The 26,454-nt window shown below is 35.6% G+C and overlaps 1 protein-coding gene and 1 long non-coding RNA gene across 2 annotated transcripts in view; one reads left to right on the plus strand and one right to left on the minus strand.

Moving 5' to 3' along the window:
• Positions 1-26,454, plus strand: part of LOC127160184 (oocyte zinc finger protein XlCOF6) — a 500,603-nt gene that overhangs the window by 36,138 nt on the left and 438,011 nt on the right. The window lies entirely within an intron of this gene.
• On the minus strand, positions 22,143-23,023 carry LOC127160199 (uncharacterized). Its single transcript, XR_007826664.1, has 5 exons — positions 22,957-23,023; positions 22,793-22,843; positions 22,576-22,656; positions 22,396-22,467; positions 22,143-22,276 (listed from the first exon to the last, which is right to left on the minus strand). It is a non-coding gene; the product is annotated as an uncharacterized LOC127160199 (long non-coding RNA).

The raw sequence follows: 26,454 nt of genomic DNA on the forward strand, positions 1-26,454 counted from the left end.
AATTCCTCACCCCAAGGGCTTTTGGTTGGCTTTTCATAAATGCCTGAAGTCTATGAAGAGGTGAAAATGCTGGTACTTGTACACAAACAGACACAGGAGCATTTGTCACAGTCCCAGCTGGTGTGGTTTGTCCTGGTTGTTGAACATTGATGAAAAATGTCGAAGAGCTCATGGTGCTGGATGTTCTTGTGTCTGAATCTGAAATCAACCTGTGTTAAATCAAAGTAAATCAAAACATGTAAAGGATATGATTCTAAAATAATTTTCCTAAGATAAAAAAAAAAACATTTCAGTTTACTTATTAAAATATATATTCTTTATATGTTTTTTTTTTTATAAACATGGGATTCATAGTGTTGAACCACTGCAGTTATGTCATAGAAGTTAATACAATTGGTACAACTGTCATCAACTACAGTAATGCTATTAGACCTTTAAAACAGAACAAAATGTTTATGTAACAGTATGAGTGAGACGAGAGGCGAGCGGATCCACTTGCAAGCTTTTATTATAGGGACGAGACAGATACATGGTCGTACAGGCAAGGTTAAAACAACAGTAAACAGGAGTGTCAGAGGCGAGACGAGAGAATAGTCCTTTATGACGAGCGATAGTCCGAAGGAAGGTGGCGAACAGTCGAAAACGGGGAGCCAGGCAAGGGAACTAAACACAAAGAACTAGAAACAAGAGAACGCTAACAATGGGAAAAAACACTAACAACAATCCGTGACTTGCATGGGGAAAGACCGGGGCTTTTATGGTGCCGCTGATTGGTCACATGTGTTGACGCCATCAACGTGATGCATGACGGGAGATGTAGTCCGGGGTGTGGTACAACAGTCAGAGTGTGCGACCCCTGGTGGTGAGCGGACCGCAGGTCACCGACCAGATTCGTAACAGTTTAAATTGATCTACATCATTTACGTTTAAGGCATTTAGTTAAACAACAATAACATTCAGTTAAACAACAGCAAAATACAGAAATAATGCAAAGACAATAAAATAATTTATATTAGGTGGCCTTAACTACTATGTACTTATATTTAAATTAATCATTTGATACAGTGCACTTATTGTGTACATAAATGTTGTTACATTGTACTTACATTTAAAAAAAAAACCTGCATGTAATTAAATCTGTGATTCATTTCTGTAATTACATTTATAATTAATCCCTTACACCTTAACCCATTTCAGACTCAGACTAATAGCTTGGTGCAAGATTATTAAGAGATTTAAAAACATAAAGAAGAATGATTTCATTTGTACACATTATGTTATTTTTTATGTAAGAACTCAGTTCTAAAATGCACAAGCAGGAGGTAAAGAAGAAGGTAAACTTTAATGAATTCATCTCATAATATCTGGATGATGACGCTTATTGCACATGATTATGGTTTTAAGCTGCTTACACAGGAGCATTAAACATACTATAAATAACTAACACATACAAACATGCGTACAATAATTTATCAACCGTACGATGAAAACAGCAATCATCCCAATGTTGAATCCACTTGCCTCCCAAGTACATTTGTTTTTGATGCAAACTTAAAACACCTCACAACATCAAGTCAAGACGGAAGACAACCAATTACAGTGCAATCCGCTGAGGTGTGAACTAATGACTGACTTTCTGAGACAACATCTGCTATTATAGCCCTCTGACGACAATATCTGATGCACGTCTAAGACAAGTTCAAACAGTCCTCAGAGTTCATGCCTCACAGCGGCCTCAAGCTGCTCATTCTGAGGTTTGCGGTGTCTCGTTGCCCTACATGTAAACCTGAACAAACGTACATTAGTGCTTTAGTTTCTCTTTAAAACATCCAAGTTACTCAACCAGCCCTAAAAAAAACACCCGTAAAACCTGAAAAGACTTCTTTTCCCGCCTTTTTTAAAAAGTCCTTTAATTGTTTAGGAGAAAATCTCAAAAATAAAGATGACAGTATTGAGATTTTGACTGGAAAAGGTGCTTAGTTACCATTAAAATAATGATGTAAGAAAAATAAACTGTAATAATCTAGTTCATGGCTGAGTTTTGGGGTTCTGAGTAAAGTTTTAAGTGCCTGAGCTCAGCTCTGATGAATACCAGCAATAAATCTTAAGGGATGTTTGAGTTTTGTAGATGTTTAGCCCAATGCACTTGGGATTCAGTGGCAAATCAAAGGCTGATAACTTGTGAGATCATTGTGAGACCTGAGCAAATCTACTACTGCGTCTTAATGATATATGTCTAAATGTTTGGTTTGGACTCCAACGCAAAGCCACATATCACTAAAAGTTCAAAAGTTCAGTCTAGCCATGAACTTTGTCAGGACTCAAGTTGTTCTGCAGTCGCAGTATTTTCACCCACGCTCTTAGACAGTTTTCTGTGGAGAACAGCGAAAAAAATAATGTGTAGGTAATTACACGGGCAGCGTTACATTTCATATAAATACCTTTTTGCTTACTTCTCTGAAAAACAAATCCATTTCAGTACATTCTGTGAGATGGGCAACCAAACAAATAGTTGGTAATTAAAAACAACAATAAATGTGTCATAGTGTTTTATCTTCTAGTGTTTTATGACCCTGCACACTTCAAAAGTGGAACAGGTATGGTTGCTTTGCGGTCACAGGAGCCATAACAAGGACAAACTTCATTTAGATAAGATGTGGAAACCTCTCTCTTACGTTAATAACAACTTCAGTGGCTATAATATTTCTAGGATATATAGGTTATGACTTCAAACTAATGAGGGGCTTCATATTAAAGGAGAAGTAAACTTCCAGAATGAAAATGTCTTGATCATTTACTCATGTCATCAAGATGTTCATGTCTTTCTTTCTTCAGTTTAAAAGAAATTAAGGTTTTTGAGAAAAAACATTCCAGGATTTTACTCCATATGGTGAACTTCAATGGTGATCTGTGGGTTGAAAGTCCAAATTGCTGTTTCAGTGCAGCTTTAAAGGTCCTTAGCTGAGGAACAAGGGTCTTATCTAGCAAAACGATCTGCCATTTTCTTTATTCCCACAGTGTCTTATGTATTTGCTTATTCTTGATTGGACCCTGAAAGCACTTGTATATCTCTGAGACGTCTATTTGACATCTGCAGTTTGCTCATCTGCAATATGTCTATTGGATGTATTGGAACATCTTACAGATGTCTGCCAGACATTTGTACACAGCAGATGGTTTCCAGATCATCTTTAGATATCTTGCAGATGTACGTGTGCTATCTGGAGAGCTTTTTAATGATATATGGTTTGATGATTATGAACACAAACTGGTTAACCATGGAAAACCAAATATATATGTATTGCATTAGCATACAACTACAAAGCTGGCACAGAGGAATGTATAACTACGAAATAAATCATTACGAGGATAAAAAAGTAGATGACAGATTTATTTCTGTGACATCCAGACGTCTTGCTTCATTTCGTTGACTCCTGATCTAATGCACTCAACTGTCATACGCTACATAGGGATTAGAGAATCCGAGGATTCGAGGAACTGATTCTTTTAGAATCGACTCCCCATCACTAGAAGTGAGTAAGGCACAACCCGGCACAAGTTTGAATCCTGCTTTTGTTGAACTCATTCCTCTCTCATTCTTCACCCTTTTCCCATCACATATCAGATCATTACAGGCATTTATTAAATAAAAAAGGACATATTCAAAAAGTGATAAAATGACTTTTCCTGCTGTTGACGAGTCTCTTGTCTTTTATGAGAAAATGCTTCCCCGCCAAAGCCAAGATTTTAAAGCTTTCCATATTTTCCACACTGTTATATGCTCGGGTTGCTATTACGGATATTCTGAATGACACCAGAATTACCCAATCGAACACAGGAAGACACAGAAACAAGTGATCTCATATCTGGGGGTGCTGATGGAAGCAATCTACTGAATCTGTGTTTTGATCATCGTACTGAATATGAAACAATTTTCTCAGGTTTTTGCTTGAGATTATACTTTTGCCTTTAATGATACTTATCTACACTATAAAATTCAATTAGTTAGGTTTATGTTGTATTTTGTATACTGCTTGAATAAACTAAACCAACTAGAACACATCTCAGCATTCCTAAAAAAGCCAATTTCACTTCAAGGAAATGTGCTCTCACCTCAGCTGTTCAGAAATTCTCAGTGGTGTCCTCAGGTCTGGACTACTTAGGGCTCGACAGAAGTCTTTTTCAGGTTCAGATAATAGGTTACAAAGAATAAATCACTCAAGACTTGTTTTAAGAGAGGTTTAAATGCATCACCATTTGAAATGGTTTCGCTTTAATAAAACAATTACTCATAAGCAATAAATCAAAATAACAGCGATGAAGTCTTCACCTTGAGATGTGGCAAGAGAGCATGATTCAGATCTTACATTATACAGTTGTGCCTAAACCTTAAAAAGTCTCCTCCTTTCAAATCCATATAAGTCAAACACATGTACACACATACACAAAGTTGCTATGACATGTTCTAGTTAGACTCGTACGCTCTTAAAAATAAAGGTGCTTTAAAGGTTTTTCACAGTGATGGCATAGAAGAACCACAAAGAACCAGTCAGTCAAAGGTTCTTTAAAGAACCATCTCTTTCTTACCTCTTTATAATCTGAAGAGCCTCTTTCGCATCAAAGAACCTTTTGTGAAACAGAAATGTTAAAGGTTCTTTATGGAACTATTTAGACAAAAAAGCTTCTTCTATGGCATCATGAAGCACCTTTATTTTTAAGAATGTAGGGTCAAAAGTTTAAATGCAATGCTGCAGTAGTTTAGAACACTTCTAGACCACCATATAGCATACAGTTTTTATATCACATCTTTTATATTATAAATTTCAACAGAATAGGGGAAAAATAAAATGTAACTCTTTAACATTAGAAGTTCCATTCTGCAGCTTTGTTGCAGAATGCATCTCCTATGAGAGGTTAAATCTTTCTAAAGCATTAAGCAAGTTAAGTAACACATATATATGTGAAAGTTTCAAAAGCTATTCCAAGCAACTACAACACCTCTGATGAAATCAAAATTTCAACAGTTGTTAAACCACAAGCCAGCAACCCAGGTTCCCACCTCTGATAAGATCAGATTGTGTCTAAATCTTGTTAGAGGCTAATGAGGAAGTTTGAAGTCTCAGTGTTTCTAATTCATTTGCTAAAGCGTTTAATTCGGAGTTCAGGAACTACTAGTGATCTGGATCATTATTTTAAAGTGAAAAACACATTAACAAGTAAAACAACTTAACATGTCACCAATACTCAAGTGGACTGACAAGGTAATACTTGAATAGTTAGTGAGGGATTAATGTGTTTTTCACTTTAAAATAATGGTCCAGATCACTAGTAGTTCCTGGGGGCTGACAAGGTAATACTTGAGTATTAGTGAGCAGTTAAGTTGTTAACTTGTTAACATGTCTTATTTTATAACATTTTGATCCAGATCACTAGTAGTTCCTAAGGGCTGACAAGGTAACTCTTGAGTAATTAGTGAGTAATTTCACAAGTAATTTAATACGTTTTTAGACGTTACTGTTGTGATTACTAATTAATTGGTTATTCTGTATTAATTGATCATAGTTAGCAGGTAGTTCTTAATCAGGATATTTTTATTTGGTAATTACTGAATACCTAATAAGGACCTACCTCTGTCCTAAATGTGCTATTACTTACTGCTTAGTTCATCTTGCTTTCATATTAGTTAGTAGTAAGCTCAGTGTTAATGTAGTACTACCTATTACTTCCTGCATAGTTACTGTTAACAATAGACCATTATTCTAAAGTGTTGCCTAAATGTTAACAAATACATTGCATAGACCAATTTGGAGAAGACGTCACAGTTACTTCACTTGCAGCAGCGCGTGCATAGTGGTTGCAAAAAAACACTGGTAACAAGTGGAGGTAAACGGGTAAAATCCATGGAATAAGAGGAAAAAAATATTTTTGTGCCTTTTGATGTCAAAATCGGAACGCAAATAATTTTTATAGAATACTGTCGTCAAAGACGCCATTTGAAGCTAAACGCTGATGCTTAAACAGACATACTATGGATGAAAACTGCTATGATTACTCTACTTTTAAAGGGGTGATCAGATGCAAAGTTCACTTTTACATGTTGTTTGAACATTAATGTGTGTTGTCAGTGTATGTACAAATCTACCCTATAATGATAAAAATCCATGCAGTGGTTTTTAATTAATCTGTAAAAATAATATCAAATCGAGCCATTCTTTCACACTGACAGAGGCCGCTCCCACGACAGTTGATTGACATGAGCGACTACCTCAGACCCTTAAATCAGCTGTAACAGTCCGACCTCCATTGTTTCAATGCCAGAGCAGGGATGTAAATTAGACAAGAATATCTCCGATTGAGTGATTGAGGTGTTGTGTTGCTGGATGTAATAATGAACATAGTGGTCGTCATTTACTCCCGAGCTGCTGAAGATGCAGAGGATTATGTTTGTTTGTGAAGGGAATGCACCTCCCGATCTACATATATCCGTCTATCTTCGCGCGAATGCTTTATGATCCAGCTTCATCTACAGCAGAAGTGAGTATAAGGTTTTTTTTGTTTTGTTTTTTTTATGAATCTCTGCAATCACCTTTCCTAATAACGTGCTAGTTAGCAAGTTTAGTGGCTAAACGCGGCTAAATGCAGCTAAAGTAAACAGGCTCATCACTCCACAGAGAGAAGAGAGGGGCGGGGCGAGCAGAGCTCAATTGCATTTAAAGGAACAATCCCTCAGAATGGGATGATTTTTGCAGAGCTGATTTTGACAAGGAAAAAAGGGTGTTGTTTTACACAACCATTGAGAATTTTTTAAACAAAGTATATTACAGACTTTTCATTAAGACCCTAAAGAATCATATCAACTTGTAGAAAATGGGCATCCGATGACTTGACTAATAACAGACTTACATGTTACGCATAAATTGTAAAAGAAACACATTTTGGTTTTAGGACAATTTTGATTCTCTTCAAATGTTGACTAGTGTATTTGCATTTATCTACAGACCATGCTATAATCCAAGGTTCTTCAAATCCAACAGAGTCGAACAGAGTTTAGCTCCACACCTGATCAAACTCACCTATCCATATTTTCTAGTACAACTCTGGACCTTGATTAGCTTACTCAGGTCTATTTGATTAGGATTGGGTGCTAATCTATGGAGTCCAGAATAAAGGTCAGATTTTTGGGGACAGATTAGAAGAAACAGCCCTGGCTGCTGACTAATTTTCCTGCATACTGTTCACTTATTTTAAAAGGATGAACAAGAAACAAGCTAAGCCCAACATACTAGCCATTTTTACGTACTAAAGGATATCAGTATCATGACTCTTGTACAAACCTGCGATTATTCATGCTAGTAAAAACGGTACACAAATGTGCAGAACATTACATTTGCGTTCACTTTGATGGAGCCTGGCCTACTTTTGTCATGGTAAGAACTGTATTTGTGCACTTGAGCGAATGATGCCAGGACTGTCATATGGCAAAGAGTTTATAAAGAAAGAAATAAGGCTGTCTTCATAGCAACATGACAAACTAAGGTGCAAATGTTACACAGGCAGGTCTTTACATGCTAAGGCATTACTGCCTGATGGACCTCCTCTGGTGCCTACGAACTGGCAGGCTGCTGGGTCATCAGCCAGGTACATCATTGACGATCACCCCCTGCAGCCTGCATCTGCGCTAGGTGGTGCCCCAACACGTGTCCTTCCTCTTTATCCAGAGCCAAAAGCTACCATTCTCGGCTCCCTGCATTCAGCCTTGAGATCATCATATTTCAGCCTCTTCCTCTCCCATGAATAATACAAGTTACATAAACACAAAGTAACCAAGCACACAAAAATACAGCAGTTAAACTTAAACAAAAAAATTAAGTTGAGTTAAAATTAAGTTGAGTTAAAATTTAAGTTTAATTAAATTTTCTTTTTAAAATCTATTTTAGTAAAATCCTACTAAAATTTCTAATTACGTGTTCAATGATTTCCAATGCACTTTGTATTGTTACAATAATGGTAATATATGTAAAAAAAAAAACAGTGCTTCATCTTTCTCCAAAATACCCAGTTTATTTGTCAGATAAACTTGCAAAACATTTTGTAATTTTGATGATGCAAAAAGTGTCTCTTTGCCATTTTGTCAAAACTCATTTCATTTTGCGTCATCTGACAGAGTGTTGCTTACTAATAAAAGGGGATAAATAGGTACACACAAGCAAGAGTAAAGAGTTTATTTACATATAGACATTGCAACAATACAAATTGGGTTGAAAACGGCAAACTAGCAATATAAGGATAATATTTGTCAACTTTGATTGTCCATTTTCAGTTGCCATCATCTGAAGTCGTTGTGAGTATGGGCATCATCTTAAATTCTCACAAGTGAGGCTGGATCCAAACTGGAACTTGTGTAATCTCTAGTAACCTTGAGATGGTCATCCCAAGGTAAAAACAAAAACAAAACAAAAAAGTAAAAGATTAGCAAAGCAGCTGTTCATTTTATTTCAACACACATAAGTGGAGTGCAAGGTTTGTTATGTGAATATTTGGCCAAAAATATGTATTTTAATTGAAAACAGTTTGTCTGAGCCCCGAACATTATCAGGAAGACTATTTTAAAGTTTAGGAGTAAAATAAAAAGCTCTGTATTATCAACAGTCCGGAGTTTTGTAACGTCATTACAGGCCAAGCACTACAGGTGTCGTTGCCCCTATTTGTGCTTGCTCGTATCTGCTTTAATCAAAAGCAGAATAAATGTATTATTTGTTCTAACTATTTGGGAAATGGACACCATCTCTATACAATGGACTACATATGCCCAAGTATCATTACAGTGCAGTCATCACAACTGTAATTTAGACTACTGACCAACAGGGGTCACTAAGATTCTTTACGTCTTTGAAAGAAGTCTCTTCTGCTCACTAATTTATTTGAGCCAGTTATATTGCACATATTACAATTATTACGTTTTTTTGTGTTATCATAGCTAATTTTTCCATCATCATTACTACAGTCTTAAGTGTCCTTCAGAAATCATTCTTTCTTACAGTGGTGATGCTTGGAATTTTGGGCCCCTTACACAGATTTTTTTTGGGCCCCCTCAAAATCAATTATCAAACGTTAGAGTAAATATTTCAAATAATTGTTGTAATTTTTAAAAACTTTTTATTCACCAAAGTATCCTAAAAAAAATGAAGCAGCACAACTGTTTTTCTCGAGCAATTACTAATCTATATATAATAAAATAGAAAACAGTTATGTTATATTGTATTAATGCCACAGTATTACTGTGTATTTATTTAAATAAATAAGTAACATAAAACAGTAGGGTATGTTTATTTTACTTACTAGTCCAATAGTCCATGGCACCTTAAAGTATGCACTTCCAGGTTTATTAGAAGGAAGCTAGAGGTAAATTGCTGGAAAAAGATAAAAAAATTTATGTTTTTAGGTTTAGGTAGAGTGTCACTTATGTTTGGACGTTTTGGAAGCCTTCTTGAAATAACATATAAAAAATGTATATCAAGTTATTCTTTAGTTCACCTGTATTTCCTGCTTCTCTGTCAGCAGCTCCCTTCAGAATTGCTGAAATCTTGGAGCTTTCCCATCTGTTGTGGAGAATTTCTTTCTGTCCTCCTAAAATGTTCCCACCCTGTTCCCATGGCAACTCTGCTCCCCATTCCAGTGTAGAATGACTCAAATGTTAAACATACAGGCATTAAAACACATCTAGAATTAGGACATTATGCTATTAATAAAATCTTATTAAATGACTATTAAAGGATGAATTTAAAACTCATTTTGTAGTTCAAAAAGGAACAGCAACAATGTAGCCCACAGTAAAGACAGTAGAGTCAGAATTAACAAAATAAATATATTTCTTCTACTTCACCTCAAGCGAAAACTTACCTGAAAACCACATATGTCGGCGGGTTCTCTGTGGCGGGTTGCAAAGAGAGGAATAAAGATAAGTGTGGCACTGGCCTTCAGCAGAGGGCAGTTTTTTCACAACTAAAGAAATGTAACAACAACAACAAAATAGCGGCGTCTGCAATACATCACATGAATACCTGTGACTGAGGCGGTATGATGAGACAGTTTAGCTTTGGTTTAAAAGAGTTCAAAAATATTTGTTATTGGTCATAACTTACGGGTTATGACATCTGGAAACAGTTCTCAATTGTCACTGGAAAAAATGGAAAAGAGTTCAACTTCATAAGTTGTGATAAATGTGCAAAAGTGTTCGTTTACAATGGACATAAATCTGGCACCTCTGCCCTGAGGCGACATACCTGCACAGTTCTCTGTGGCCAAAGCAAGCTTTCATTCCCCCATAAAGCACTTTCTGCTTACGTTAAGCAAGAAACTACAGAAAAATGTGTCGCACTTTGCTGTAAAGACTTTAGACTGTGTGATTTTGTTGCCGGGAAAGGCTTTGTTGACATAGTTCAGCACTTTGTTAATGTAGCCGCTAAATATGGTACATTTCATGTGAGTGATTCTCTGCCACATCCAACCACTGTGTCTCAACATATTGAGGGAAAAGCACAGGCCCTCCAGTCGTCTGTGGCAATGGAGATAAAGCCCATCATTGAGACGTATGGGTGTGCCATTACAACAGATATATGGACTGAGGATTACCATAAAACTTCATTCATATCCAGCACCATTCATTACACAAACGACGATTTTGCTTTTGTTTTGAGAGTATTGTTTGCGGCTCCATTCGAAAACGGCGTGTCAAAAACAGGGGAGAACATTAGAAACTTGCTGTTCCAGAAACTCCGTGCATTTGGAATAGACACGTCACTGCTTGTTGGCCATGTTGTGTTTGTGACTGATCGCGGAGCCAACGTAGTTGCAGCTCTGCATGGGTACACCAGGCTGAACTGCAAACTGTGTATCCTCAACGTAATCCTGTCCTGCGCATTTGCCCCAGACCTTGAGTCCGAAAACTCCTCTCCAAGCGCATCACTTGCACTGCCATGGTCCGTCAGACACCTTGAACACTGCCAAGCAGCATCCCTTGAGCCTGTGCTCTCCGAAGTTGCCAGTGTGTGTGCCTCATGTCTGGAAGAAGTGATGGGCACTAGTGACACATCAGCAAATCCCCTCCATATGATCTACAGAATTGCAACGTTCCTGACTCCTAAAATGCGATGTTGTGCCCAGAAGCAAGAGATGACGTGGTCAAAGGTGTGTAATATAAACGAATAGTTAAAATAGGGCATATTATCTTGAATATTCTGTTATTTAATTTGTTTGTGGACATATTCTAAAGCGAAATTATACTACAGACTTTACGAATAATAGATTATTCGCATAAGACTTTCTAGAAAACAAGCACAGTGCTTAAAAATAATAAATTATATACACGCAGTGCATTTACACGTTAGAATAAGTCTAACAAAGTCAAGAAATATAAACAAATAAATGACAATGAATAAACAAGTAATTGAGTTTAGGACAAACAAACTCATTTTAATAGTCTTCGAATTAATGCGTCTTTTTTTTTTCTAATTCAAAGGCGCAAATAAAAAATTATTCAAAAGGTGAAGTTTGACCAGGTCCTGGCCACAGCACAGGATGAACCACCACCAGCCAAAAAGCAAAGCTGCTCTGACCGTTTCACAGACTGGGAAGATGGTGTATCCTGCATTTCAGCACCAAAGGTCATCAATGCTGAAATAGCAGAATATCTTGGCAGCCGACTCGAGGACAAACCAGATCCAGAGAATGTTCTCCAGTGGTGGAAGTTCAACAAAGAGCGCTTTCCTGTCCTCTCAAAATGTGTACGTTTTATTTTGAGGATTCCCGCGTCCAGTGCGCCGTCAGAGAGGGCATTCAGTGTGTGTGGGCGGATCTTGGAAGATAGACGCACAAGTCTGGGACCGCAGTCAGTCAGCAATATACTGTTCCTTCATAGTAATATGAAGTGAGCAATGCAAGGCTCAGTGATTACATTCATTGTTTGTAAAATAGGCTACGTTATTTTATTTACTTATTTAGTAGGCTATTATTTATTTCCTTTTTTTTAATAGCCTGTGAAGCAAGTTAGCCTATTGTGGATCGGAAATCGGTGAGATTTTTAGCTTATTTAATTTGTTTAAATTATATCTAGCCATATTTTCTAAGTTATATGTGTTATATGTATATGTTTATTTAATAAGTTAATGGTATTTCATATTGTTCTTTGGCTTAACTTTTTACTTAAACAGTTTGTTAACAGTTAAACTGTTTGTTTGTTAATAGTTTAGTGTGTGTATCAAGCAGTACGTTTAAAAACTGAGGTGCCGCTAGCTTTGGTTTTGTTTAAAGGATTAATGTTTTATAACGCTAATAATAAAAAAAACCCAATGTTTTTGTCATGTGTGGTGCTTTGGTTTAGCATTAGCCTACTTCATCTTATTTAAACCATGTTTAAAGCCTGTTATTCTGGATATTATTTATTTAGTCCGGGTATTTGTGTACATTTTTCACAAGTTCTGAGAAAATGTCCACGGGAGCGGGTGGGAGTGGAACACACAAGTTGCGGGAGCAGGCGGTCCTGGTCAGAAATTCAGCGGGAGTGGGTGGGTGCGGGTTTACAAAAATAGCCCCGCAGGGCTCTTCTAGACATGGATGAAGCTTTTTAGAGTACATGTGTCAACCGCCCGCATTCATGCACAACATCAAATGGAGCACACTTTGAAAAGCTACGTGGTTATCTGTACGAATACACTAGCGTACACATACCAAAATACTAAGTATACTTTGGGCTCAAGCCTATGAGTCAATGGTGTTACCATGCCACAAATGAGAGTCATCATATGTGCCCTGCAACATTTTGAGAGTCGAGAGTCAATTTTGCTTGGGCTCTGTCTTACTGATGTGATCTGCCCAAAATCAACTTTGACCATCTTCAGCTTTTTCAGAAATTCAGCAATGATCTTTCTGCCAGCCTTTTCTACTTTGACAGTGTGCGTGGCATCTAACTGTCAGTCAGCAATTTGATCAATTTGCACTTTGCCTGCTTTCGTCAAGACAAGTTTTAGCATAATTAACATGTCCTTAAAAGAGGTATGAATAGACGTCAGCATATTCTTGTAGCTATTCTATTGTCTGATATGGGTTGTCATAAGGTTTAAGAGATTTGGAGAGGCTAACTATTTGATCTGGCTGTAATGGTTGTTCTTCCTCGCCCAGTCCTTCTTCTGTGTCTCCCTGTACAACATATACCAGACTTAGCAACTTTTTCTTATTGCCTGGAGGATCTATTGTAAAAAAAAAAACACGATTAAAAAAAGAAGGATGTTCAGCGCACAATTATACACAGATCTGGCCACTGAGAATGCATTCGTGGAGTAAAGGGACAATGCGTGACCACAGAATATTACCAACATTTTCAGAGGATGCTCCAACACAGGAAAGACTTAATCAGTAGGGGGCAGTCATGTAACATACCGAACTGAAGCGGCAGAGAACATAATTCACAGCGAGCTGTAGTCTATAGAAGTTTATTGCGTATACTACGTAAAGGCCAATAAAATATTCCTGATTCTGCTGTCAGTAGTATTATCGCCTGTCTCTCATCACAATTTGATCACGGAAAAATAATTTCAAAAGTAGGGTATTACTCCATATTTTTATCAAGCTTTGATACGTCATGAATCATCTAAAATCATAATCTAAAACATAGCTAAATGCTAAACTATGACCAGAAATCCAACATACAGTATTTTCACCACACTCCCCTTGTCTTATGCACAATTTACTACAAAAACAGACACACAAACTGAGACCACATAAACAATTCGATTTCATTTTAAAGTGTAAATATCCCGTGTTGCTGGCGTTGGCCGTTTACACTATTCAATCACGAGAGAGTGGCGTAGTAAGTACAGGTTTTCGTTAATGCTTAAAGGCTATCCTTTGACACAAGTGACATAAATTTGAATCTGACTAACAAACAAAATTTATTTTTGCTACATGATGTGACCTAAAATCATTTACAAAAATAAATAAAGACTGGTCTGTGTTTTTTGTAAGTGCACAGTTTGCATTTTACAGCGAGTTTCAAACATTCATTTTAAGAGCTGGAAACCTGTTAACTATATTCATTTAGTTCAGATAATTTTGCATGAACAGATGAAGAAAAAAAAAAAACATAAAATGCAAAAAAATAAAGCAATTGTAGACCTGTATGGATGCTTTTATTTCCTATATTTTAAGGATAATTCAAGCATTATTTTACTGTTATGAACAAAATGGTATAAAACGGAGAATAAAACGGGAAATTAAACCGCATCTGTTTCAGTACAGAGAAAACGGAATAAAAGTATAGAAATCAATATATGGGCCTAAACACAAAATATATTTTACTTAAATCATTTACTGATTAGTGAAAAAACAAAAGACGTGCTGACGCGCTTCGAAGTTCACAGAAAGAAAACATAGACTGCAGAAATTAAGCGCCATTCTGCTTGTTTTCTTTATGTTGCAAAAACTTTACAGTTTTGAATTATGTTTTGCTTTGGTCTGCATGGCCATAAATTACAGAGTAACAGTTTGCAGTGATTGCGTCGGCACATGTCATGTCCAAAATTAACCTCCTTTTCGTAATAACTTTTGTCAGCAGGAGGATAGAGACATAAAACCAGTGTCAATCAATAGAGGGGGACAGTGGCCATCTTTCACAATCTTCCAATTTACCTCTACTGGGAGAAAAGGGAACTGCATGTCCAAAATTAACATTCTTTTTGTAATAACTTTTTACAGCAGGAAGATAGAGACATGAAACCAGTGTCAATCAATAAAGGGGGACAGTGGACATTTTTCAAAACCTTCCAATTTACCCCTACTGGTAGAAAAGGGAATTGCATGTCCAAAATTAACCTTCTTTTTGTAATAACTTTTTCCAGCGGGAAGATAGAGACATGAGACCAGTGTCAATCAAGAAAGGGGGACAGTGGACATTTTTCACAACCTTCCAATTTACCTCTACTGGGAGAAAAGGGAACTGCATGTCCAAAATTAACCTCCTTTTTGTAATAACTTTTGTTAGCAGGAGGATAGAGACATAAAACCAGTGTCAATCAATAGAGGGGGACAGTGGCCATCTTTCACAACCTTCCAATGTACCTCTACTGGGAGAAAAGGGAACTGCATGTCCAAAATTAACATTCTTTTTGTAATAACTTTTTATAGCAGGAAGATAGAGACATGAAACCAGTGTCAATCAATAAAGGGGGACAGTGGACATTTTTCAAAACCTTCTAATTTACCCCTACTGGTAGAAAAGGGAATTGCATGTCCAAAATTAACCCCCTTTTTGTAATAACTTTTGTCAGCAGGTGGATAGAGACATGAGACCAGTGTCAATCAATAGAGGGGGACAGTGGCCATCTTTCACAACCTTCCAATTTACCTCTACTGGGAGAAAAGGGAACTGCATGTCCAAAATTAACATTCTTTTTGTAATAACTTTTTATAGCAGGAAGATAGAGACATGAAACCAGTGTCAATCAATAAAGGGGGACAGTGGACATTTTTCAAAACCTTCTAATTTACCCCTACTGGTAGAAAAGGGAATAGCATGTCCAAAATTAACCTTCTTTTTGTAATAACTTTTGTCAACAGGAACATAGAGACATGAGACCAGTATATGTCATTGTAAAGCATTATTAAAATTTTATATTTTGTTGTCTGTGTGCTTGTTGTTTAACCATTTCATTGCTGTAACCCTTAAAACCAGACTGCCAAAGGGTTAATATTAATGCATGTGCCCGCTGTGCACCGCTTTCCCAATGACACTGGAGGATGGTGGTTGCACTGGTGACTTGGGCTCATCATTGCAGCTTGAAGCAATTTGTACTTTAATTTAGTAATGGCATTTTCCACCAGGGAGATTTGAAAGCAGTGTCAGTTAATAGAGGGGGACAGTGGTCAACTTACACAACCTCACATTTATTCCTTACTGTTGCACAGTAGTTGCATTTACAAATCGTACCTTATTTACATCCTTACAATGACAAAATTTATGTAATGCAGAATTTTCCTGTTAATACTGTACACTAATTAGAAACAACAACAGCCAACAGTGCAATAGCCATTTTGACAGAACTGGTATTTATACACTGTTAAAAAATGTATACTGATTTTAAAATTTACTGATTTTAACATTTATAACGAACTGATCAAAGCAAAAGAAAAACAACAACAACAAACTTACAAGAGTAAGCAATATATTTTAACACATACACTTGTAAAGTACTTTTTACTTACAGCAAACACACAACCACTTTCTTGTCTTCCATTTCTATACCTCTTTTTTCGTCATGCCGAGACAGACAGAGTGGTACCATCTTTCACAGTTGCTGCACTGAATCTAGTGGAAATAAAAATTGTCACAAGTAAACTTAATTTTTAATTATACTGAACATTTTAAGTTAAAAATAAACTGTACTACATTCTTTTAATACTCTATTAATAAAAAAGTAATAGTAGTTTCAGCTAAAAAACATCAAATTAAAATGTACACAATTGAACATACAGTAAAAATAATAAAACTTTTTGATCTGTATTTACCTAATACAAAATACTACTAAATATTTGATTTAATGTCATTCCTAGATTAACTGTATACTAATTATCTGCATAATAATTATCTATTTAGTTGAAATAATTTAACATTTGAGATCTAAAGATTGTATAATAGCTCATCTAATTACTAATTTCTCATTGAAAAGGACACAAACCCATGTGTTCAGACCCACGCTTCCAAATGGAGACTATTTTCCACATAGGGAGCAATGCTGTGTGGGTTGAATACTGAAAATACAATATCACAAATCAAAGTTTTATTTTAACCATTTGGTCAGACAGACAGACCAGTGTATCGACAAACGGATAGACAGACAGACATATAGGTAGATGGACGGATGGATGACACATAGAAACATATAGATGATTAAATGGATGGACAGACAGACAGATGTATAAATAGCTAACTAAGTGGTGACGAATGTTTTTGGCTAAAAATGATTTTAATTCTGTTTTTTCTATTTATTGGAGTAGTGTGTCAGTACAAAATATAATTTTACATTTCTAAACATATATTTTGCCATTAATTCAGTGAAATGAATTGGTCTGGCAAATCAGTGAAATGTTGGTCTGGCAACAGCCAGTGCTCCACACAGACATCTGATTTACACGATAATCATTGAGTCTGTTTGAAATGAAATTAAGATTAATTGAGACAGAATAAATCCTGAAGAGCTGTGGCAATTTCTCCAAGATGTTTAAATAACCCTCGTGAACTTGTGTAAAAAGACAGTAAAATGAAGATGCTGTCAAAAATTGTCATAAATATAATTTATTTATCAATTAACTTCTGTTAACTAAAGTAAATCAACATTTGGTGTGACCATACTTTGTGTTTAACTCAGCTTTTGACCTCAGTGCACTTGCGCATAGTTTTTCAGGAGCTTTGCAGGTAGCTTTCTTAAAGCATCTTGGAGATGTTGCTACAGTTCTTCTGGATTTAGTCTGTCTCAGTTTCTTCAGTTTCTTCATGTCATTTCAGACAGACTGGATGATGATGAGATCAGATCACTGTGTGTAGTACAAAATTCTGACTGCATTATTAAAAGTAATTGCTAAATTAAAGTGTGGAAATGTACGCTGAAATTTTCTACTGACAGCTACAGATGAAGATATAGATAACTGACTTTAAACAATTTAAAGCTTTTGAAAATTATAGTGTTCAAATATTTTTCACCACTGTATATATGAGCATATGGTTAGAGTAAGAGAGGCAGATGGATAGATTTACTAGCAGGAAGACTATAATTAATACATAAATGTGCACAGACAAGCAGGTGCCAAATAAATCTTTAATTCTTTCATTCATTATTCTGTCATGACAAAATAGTTATTAAAACAATTTAGAATTTTAAGCATCAGGAACATACTAGTTAATTAAATGGCCATGCGGGATGGCAAGTTGACCTATATGTGTGGAATGCAAAATCCAGGCGTAACAAAACATACACCAAAAACACCACAGGTCTGCAAAACGGAGTGCTAAAAAAAATTAAATCACTGTAATTCTGCTTCAAAATGATCCACAAAGTCTGCAATTGTGTCCGCATGAATGCATCTTTTCATCAAACTGAAATGGCCTTTAATGACAAGAATTAAAAGATTGTCATATCATGATTAAAATAATATCAACAATAAGCTACATTATGTCTTCCATTTTGTAAGACCTGAGGGAATAAAAACTGTTACAATTTTTAATAAGACTACTTCACCTGTGGTGTTGCTAATTATTTCATTTGTTCTGTCTACTTACGTTCCTGTCCTTTCAGTTTGACTTTTGTTGGTTAATGTTTCAATCTCATGTTTGCTATCTGTGGATACCTTTTTTTCTGTGTCATGTGGAATAAATACATTCTAAATCTTCTCCTATGTGCACCTTTTTCTACAAACTAGCTTCAGTGTGAAACTACTAAATATAATGTTCTTTAAAGCTTTCAGATCTTAAGACCTACCATCACTATGTTTGAAGTGAAAACACTTTATGAGTAATAAGTAGTAACCAAACCACAAAAAAATGATATTGAACTATTCGCTTATGCAAATTAAATACATGTAATTAATTAAAATAATTGGTAACACTATATTTCAGGGTCTATTAACTAGTTGCTTATAAGCATGCATATTACTCGAATATTACCCATTTATTAGTAGCAAAGTAAGCACATATTAATGGCTTATTCTACATGACCTTATTCTACATCCCTAATTCTACCCAATACCTAAACTGAACAACTACCTTACTAACTATTAATAAGCAGCAAATTAGAAATTTATTGAGGGAAAAGTCTTAGTTAATAGTGAATAAGTGTTCCCTTTTGTAAAGTGTTACCAAATAATTTTGATAATTACAGTGACATGAAATGATATGATTATGTATGTATAAATGCTCTTCTTATTATATTAACAACATCTAAGTTAAACTATATTATTAAAAAGAAGCTAATATTTCATGAACTACTAGCATTCTGGACTGTATTAGCAAAACAATTATATAAAATTATATAAAATAAGAATAGATTATTTTAAAAAGTACCATCCTACAAATGCCTTTACGTGCATGACAAGTTACATTAATCTGCCATTTACACTTCCTAATTGTTGCATAGACATAGTTGTGTCACTGTAGTGGACAACATGGAAAAAAAATCTAACAAAATTTTCATCTTTTGTAATTTCATGTTAAACAACCAAAAGAAATAGATGTATTTTGAATGGTCTTCAGAAGAACTTGATACACTATTTCAACCAAAGTATTCGGACACACCCTTCTAATGAACATGATTTACAATTTCAGTAATTTCTATGAGTACCAATGTGAAAGTTAAAGCATATAATTTTAATGATTTTTTATTTTTTTTATTTTATAGAAATAGTTTGGACAGGACCCTTTTCTATTCTAACATGAATCATTTCTCAAACATAAAGAATTGATTCAGTCAGTGCAGAACAACTTGAGCAGTCTGCAGAAAGCCACATCCCAATCCCAGCTCAACACCTCTGGAGGGATTTTAAATGCAAACCTTGAGCCAAAAAATCATCAATAAACAACAATGACTTGTACATAAGGGTACTGTCATTTTAGACAATTTTAAAACTAATGCAACAGAGATGGAAATACGATTTTTAAATACATATATTTCTATCTCATCTTTGTTGCCACCATTTATGTTCTAAAGACTGGGTGTCCCAATACTTTTTGTCTATATAGTGTATGTACAATTGGTGTTAAGTGATGAGTCTGTTTCAGTGTCTGCGTTTAGAGTCAGAGGTGTTCAGCTGGATTTATAATGTGGCTTTCTGCAGACCAGTCAAGTTCTTCCAAACTGACTGAATCAATTATTTCTTTTGGAACCTTGCCTTATACAGAGAGACATTTCCATGTCAGAATAGAAAAGGGAACAATCTATTGCTATAATACTTATGTGGAATATCATTATATGCTTTATCAGTAACATCTATACACATGGAAATTTCTAAAGTAGTAAAACCTGTTCATTAGAAAATGGTATCCCAAATATTTTTGTCCCTATGGTGATGGTATTAATTTAAAGTAAAGTAATTAAAGTATTAATTTGAAAATAATTTTGATTCAAGCCATTATGATTACAAAGGTATAAACTGAAAAAGCAAATATATCTACTACAGTTCTGCAAAGTGTCTGATTGGATGCCTGAGCAGTGAGGTTAATTTAGGTACTTTTCATCAACTTTGGGAAAACGTTTATGGCTTGTGTGTCTGATGTCTTGACAAAGGATCTCTGCAAATACAATATGGTTCTAGTGCTTTGACCCATAAGAAGAAGAACAAATATGTAAACTGTATGTTCTTAGTACCATCCTAAAGCCTTCATAATAATGAAAAGTAAACTATACACATTAAAATCTCTATTGATCAATCTGAAGGAGGCTTGGCATTTTTAGGCCAATATATGTAGTAAATGAACACCCACAGTAAAAGATCAGTGCAAGAGTATTGTTGATTGTGTACATACCATACATACCTGATGATTCTAGGATTGTTACAGCCATCTCCTTACGCAGCTCTGACAGGAGGTGCTTATTGGAAGGTATGATGATTTCAGATGGTGTCATTGGAAAAGCATCCAGTGTCTCCTTAGCCATCTGTTGGTTACATAAATGTAATAAAATAAACTTGCGAATTGAATTACACATAGCAGAATAGGAAATTTATATATTACGCTATTGAGGTTATGCAAAAATGAGTGTTCCTTCAAGGCTACATTACATTGTATAAGTTACCTGCATGACATAAATGCCACAGCTGTAACCATCTTTCTGTTTGCTGTGGGTCAAGACACCCTGTGTCCATTTCACATCCATCCAGTCTGTTTTATAATGAACTATCTGCCGCATCTTGAAGTATTGTCTAAAAATATGTGAGAATTGTATATTATTGCATTTACAGTTGGTCAATATGTCACTAAACTATCACCTACGATGTTAAGAATCATACTTCATATTGTACTGTTTGAGAATTAATAAAACATAAATAATACAATACCTGAATCTTTTGGCAGCAAGTTCAGAATCTTTTTCTTCATCATTCCCTTGGGGGTTCCACCACAAAGACGTTCTGCAATTTCCTGTTGAGATACTATTAAAAACATATAGTTTATTTAGTTTTCCATGTCCATAGGTAATGAACTGTGTTTTGATAATTGTTTTACACACCAGAAATTTCCAGTGGTTACTGTGTACTTGCATGAATCCAATGATGGCATCATAGTTCTCAAAGTTGACCTGCAAACAAGATGAAATATACCACATTAATTGGGCTTGTCCTTCTGACCTTTTCATTGTGCATGGAATAATATCTGTAAAGTCTAACCTTTTTGTAACTGTAATTTGACATTGCAGACCTCTCCCCAAATACAACGACACCGGCATAGTAGTGGTTGAATAAAAATATTTTTCTTCCACAGTCTTTTGAATTCAAAAGTGTTTGCAAGTAGCATTCAATAACCTGATAACAACAAAGAAAATTAAATTTATTACCTTAAAATTTATTACAGTATTTTGTATATGTATTTTGACTTATTAGACTACCATTACTGACACTGAACCCCAATGACTGCTTAAAAAAAAATTTAATTCAATGTGTAAATCAGTTGTATACAAGAATCATTTTGTTGTAATAAGACATAATGTACGTTCTGTGTATTTACATTTCAAGTCCAAGAATGATTTCACATAAAACTCTAGCACTACAAATATGACAATACATGCTGAAATGTAGGTTCAAAATCTCATGTAGCATTTACAGTGGTAGCTGATGTAAATCCAAACTTCTCTAACTGTACATTAAGGTATGCAAAACAATGGTAGACATATAATTACCTCCCCATTCAACCAGTTGTGTGGTTTGAGGCTTTTGAAATCTGTTATGTGCAATGTATATATTGCATCCGTATCAAGTGATTGCACCACTGCAACTACTACTTCACTGTCCTTTGAATTCCAAGAAGCCTAAAAAAAGTTGCATTGTACAGAAAATAAATTCCTAATTAGTCCAAAAATGCATGCACACACACACACACACACACACACACACACACACACACATTATATAACAGATACAATTTTTTATTTATTTTTTCAATGTCATCATGACAGGCATGAGTTGTGGCCTCAGTGTCTGTTTTTTCATTTTTGCCTTCGTGCTTTGTTACAGAAGCTTTTGATGCCTGTGAGAACAAACAGAAGATAATTAACATTTACCTGTTGTTGTGAAACACACAGATAATATTATAGACTATGTGTAATATAACATGTCGTCATGTGCCAAAAGTTCACTTAATCTTACCTGTGAAGTGTCTGACACAACTTGAACACTGTCTGTTCCTTTGGTTTTGTTTTTGGGCTGTGCTTTTGATGCCTATGAAAACAAAAAGAAGATTATCAACATTTATGTGTAGTCACAAAACTACAAATGTTAAATAGTTTATATGTATTTAAATATGTCGTGTCCGTGAAGTAGTCTTACCTGTGAAGTTTTTGATGCTCCTTTGACATGGTGTGGTTTTATCCTTCTGGACCTCTGCTGCCGAACAGAACCTTTTGATTCCTGAGAGGACAATCAAAATGGAATCAATATTTATATGTTGTTGTGATAAAAATAGCTAATGTATTATTCTATATTGTCATGCCCTTGAAAGTGCCAAAAGTTGACATAGTCTTGTCTGTGAAGTGTCTGACACAACCTCAACACTGTCGGTTTCTTTGTTTTCGGTTTTGGTCTGAGCTTCTGATGCCTATTAGAAAAATCAGAAGAAAAGCTACATTTCTGTGTAGTTGTGAAAATATAAAAATATTAATTACTCTATATGTATTGAAAAATAACGTCATGCCCTTGAGACAGACTTACCTGTGAAGTTTTAGACACTCCTTTGACATGGTGTGGTTTTGTGTTTCTAGACTTCCACTGTCGAACAGAAGCTTTTGCTTCCTGAGAAAACAATCAAAATGTAATCAATATTTAGAATAGAATCCATGTTGTTTTGAAACAAATTATTAATGTAATTGTCTACATTGTCATGCCCTTGAATTGTCCTTATTCTTACCTGTGAAATTTTTGACTCAGTTTTTACACAATCTCCTTTCTTACTGGACTTTGGGTGACCGATTGAAGGTTTTGATGACTACAAGAACAGACAGAAATGAAGGATGTGATGCAGTGTGTAACAATTCACTTTTCTGTTAATAATAGAACATTGTATTATATAATGTCAACTTTCTATTGTCATCTATGTAATTATAAAAAATGTATTAGGTTTTAAAATGTTATGAATGTCCCTAATACTCACTTTTGCTTTTGGAGAAGGTATTACATCTGGTGTATGAAAGTACTTTGTTTTATTTCCTTTTCGGTCACACACACTCTTCTTGGCCCATTTTTCTTCAGAGTCTTCCAATCTTCCTTTTTTCACACTGAAACACTTCTGTAATATTCTGTCAGAAAGGTTGTGCTGAAGAATGTGCTCCCTGTACCGGCCTTGCAATGAAGCATACATTTTTTGTATGAATGTTGCAGGACGATGGTGCAGTTTTTTCTGTTATATTTGATCTTTTACAACGCAGAACAAGTTTTCTGCATGACAATTTGTGTCATAGGTTTTCTGTAGTTCGTCGTCATTTCTCCACTCTTTGGTGTTGTGTCTTGTCAAATCGCCAAGCATTATCCCTGACCAGAGTGGGAAAATTGGCATATAATCTTTAATGAGAAAATCCAGTATCCTTGGACAATGGTATTTGTTGTTGCCACTTTCTGTTTCTTCTTGTGGATTTTCATTACACATGACAGTGTCAAGTACACTATGAAATTCTTTAGTGAATGGTGACCTGGCCAGTATTGTTTTCGGCTCTGGAGGGATGTAGTCATCCACTGGCGGCTTCACATCAAGTGGGTTTTCCGGAATTGTTATTCCACTAATGTGGTCATGAAGTTGTTTAAGACACTGGTTGACACACTTTGTGTTTTGTTTGGTGTAGAACAAATGGCACATGCATTTGAAAATTTCTACTGCCCTCTTAAGACTTGTAGAATTTATCAGTTGTGCCACACAGTGAGTGGCAAATTCCTTCAAGCCTTTGTCAGTTGTTTTTTTGGCAATTGCTCCTTGCACTGCCTTAATGATATGGGCAGAACATAAGTGAAGTACAGTTTGTCTACTGAAGTCTGTGATTGTGTCATTCCTTTTCACTAATTTGTAGCATTCCAGAAGATACATATGTATGTCTTGTTTGTTAAATGACAACAGGACCCTCTGGATGAGTGACCAACTGTAGTCCGTTTCAACCTGGTGTATGTTGTATGTTGTCAGTTTCCATAACTTTGTCACAGTCTGATGCAACCAGAAAGAAACATTTGGGATGGTGTGGTCATTTGTTACCATTTCAGAGATGGGGAGAGGAGGCTTGTCTTTTCTTGGCCCGGTAGAGTGATGCTGTAATACAACACCCTCTTTTTCTGTCTTGGTATCCGACTCACCACCCCTCCAGTTGCATCTAAATGCAAGGTAACTGGACATCCTTTTCGGAGGTGTTGAATGAGAATGACCAGTCCTGTCTCTGTGTATAAATGAACACCAAACGGGTCCACCTGCAGATGCTGAACATATCCAGGGCAAAATCTGTAAGACTGATCTGTGTCTCTTATGTTCCCAGACAAAGCAGCCTGAACATCTTCAGCACCACGGACAGCCTCATCAGAGGAAGCAACAGGGGCTGTGCCACCCAGTAAGAGGGTTCAGGACCGAGGAAAAAAAGGTCCTGGAATAAAAGAAACTTTTCAGCATAAAAGTGTTCCCCGGGATGCATAGGTTCTAAATAGAAACTTTACTACTCCCAGCTCTATGTGGATTAATTCCCATTTATTTATAGCATTATCACAATAAATATTTTTTTTTCAAAGCAGCTTAATAGCAAATACATTAACAGATTTTAAATAAGTGTGTACTGGGCTGTGCCGCCATATTCTGTGGTAAATTTGCTTACAAACAATAAGGGCCCTAAATGTTGATCAGAAAAATAAAATCCTATAGTTCAACAAGGTAAAGTGTGGCAAGACATGATTTGAAGGGAAAAGTGATTATTATTATTATATAATATTATTATTGTTATTAAAATAATTGTGTGTGTGTGTGTGTGTGTGTCTCATGAATTTACCACCAGAGGTCATAATCCCAGACACAGACTCTCACACTACACACTATACCCTGGACTACATTTCCCAGCAGCCATTTCAATAATCACATGCACCATGCACCTAAGACCAATTACACACACACAGCTACAATAAATCAGACATGCTTTATAAGCATTGGACTTTCTCTTTCAAACTGCTGAGTATTGTTCTGCATATAGCACTCTCCTACTGTTTGCTGCCTTACTGACCCATTCTGTATTTCTGTTTAATCTCCAGAATTGTTCTGCGTTTATAGTTCATATAGAGTGTATAGATGAGCCATACCTGCTTATAATATATTTATATATTTACCATAATAAAAAGCTATAGTAATAATTAGTATATAAATGACATTAGAAATAATTTTTCACTCTGTGGACATGGACCCCAGGGCTGAACATTGCTTTTTAGGCTTTTGAAGGGGGCACATATATATGCAAAACTCAAACTATTCTAATTAGTTTCTAAAGTAACTAAAGTGATTCAGATAAGAGCAGTGAGTGATTTTCTTATTTTATTGTTTGATGTTATCAATAAAAAAAACCATCTGGTCAGTGATGTAAATATTTAGTGAGTCCCAAAGCCAAAGGCTCAAGTCTGAATAAAAATGCATCCGAGTGCATGACAACTCCAAGTCCACTCAATGTTTTAGTAGAGTTCTACGAAATATACTAAGTAATACAGTCAAATTGAGACATTTATTTTTTTTTAAGAGAAAAAGAGAGGTTGTTGTTTGTCAGTAGTCCCCCCTCTATTAATTGATACTTTGAGTCTCAATCTCCCTGAATAAAAAAGATCTTACCAAAAAATATTAATTCTGCACTTGCAATTTCACTACACACCAGCAGGGGTAAAAAGACAGGTTGTAAAAGATGCCGACATTCACTCTGTATTGATTGACACTGGTCTCATATCTCTATCTTCCTGCTGTAAAAAGTTATTACAAAAAGGGGGTTAATTTTGGACATGCAATTCACTTTTCTACCAGTAAGGGTAAATTGGAAGGTTGTGAAAGATGGCCACTGTCCCCCTTTATTGATTGACACTGGTCTCATGTCTTTATCTTTCTGCTGTAAAAAGTTATTACAAAAAGGAGGTTAATTTTGGACATGCAGTTCCCTTTTCTCCCAGTAGGGGTAAAATAGAAGGTTGTGAAAAATGTCCACTGTCCCCCTCTAT

Source organism: Labeo rohita, unplaced genomic scaffold, assembly GCF_022985175.1.
Source record: "Labeo rohita strain BAU-BD-2019 unplaced genomic scaffold, IGBB_LRoh.1.0 scaffold_30, whole genome shotgun sequence".
NCBI lineage: Eukaryota > Metazoa > Chordata > Actinopteri > Cypriniformes > Cyprinidae > Labeo > Labeo rohita.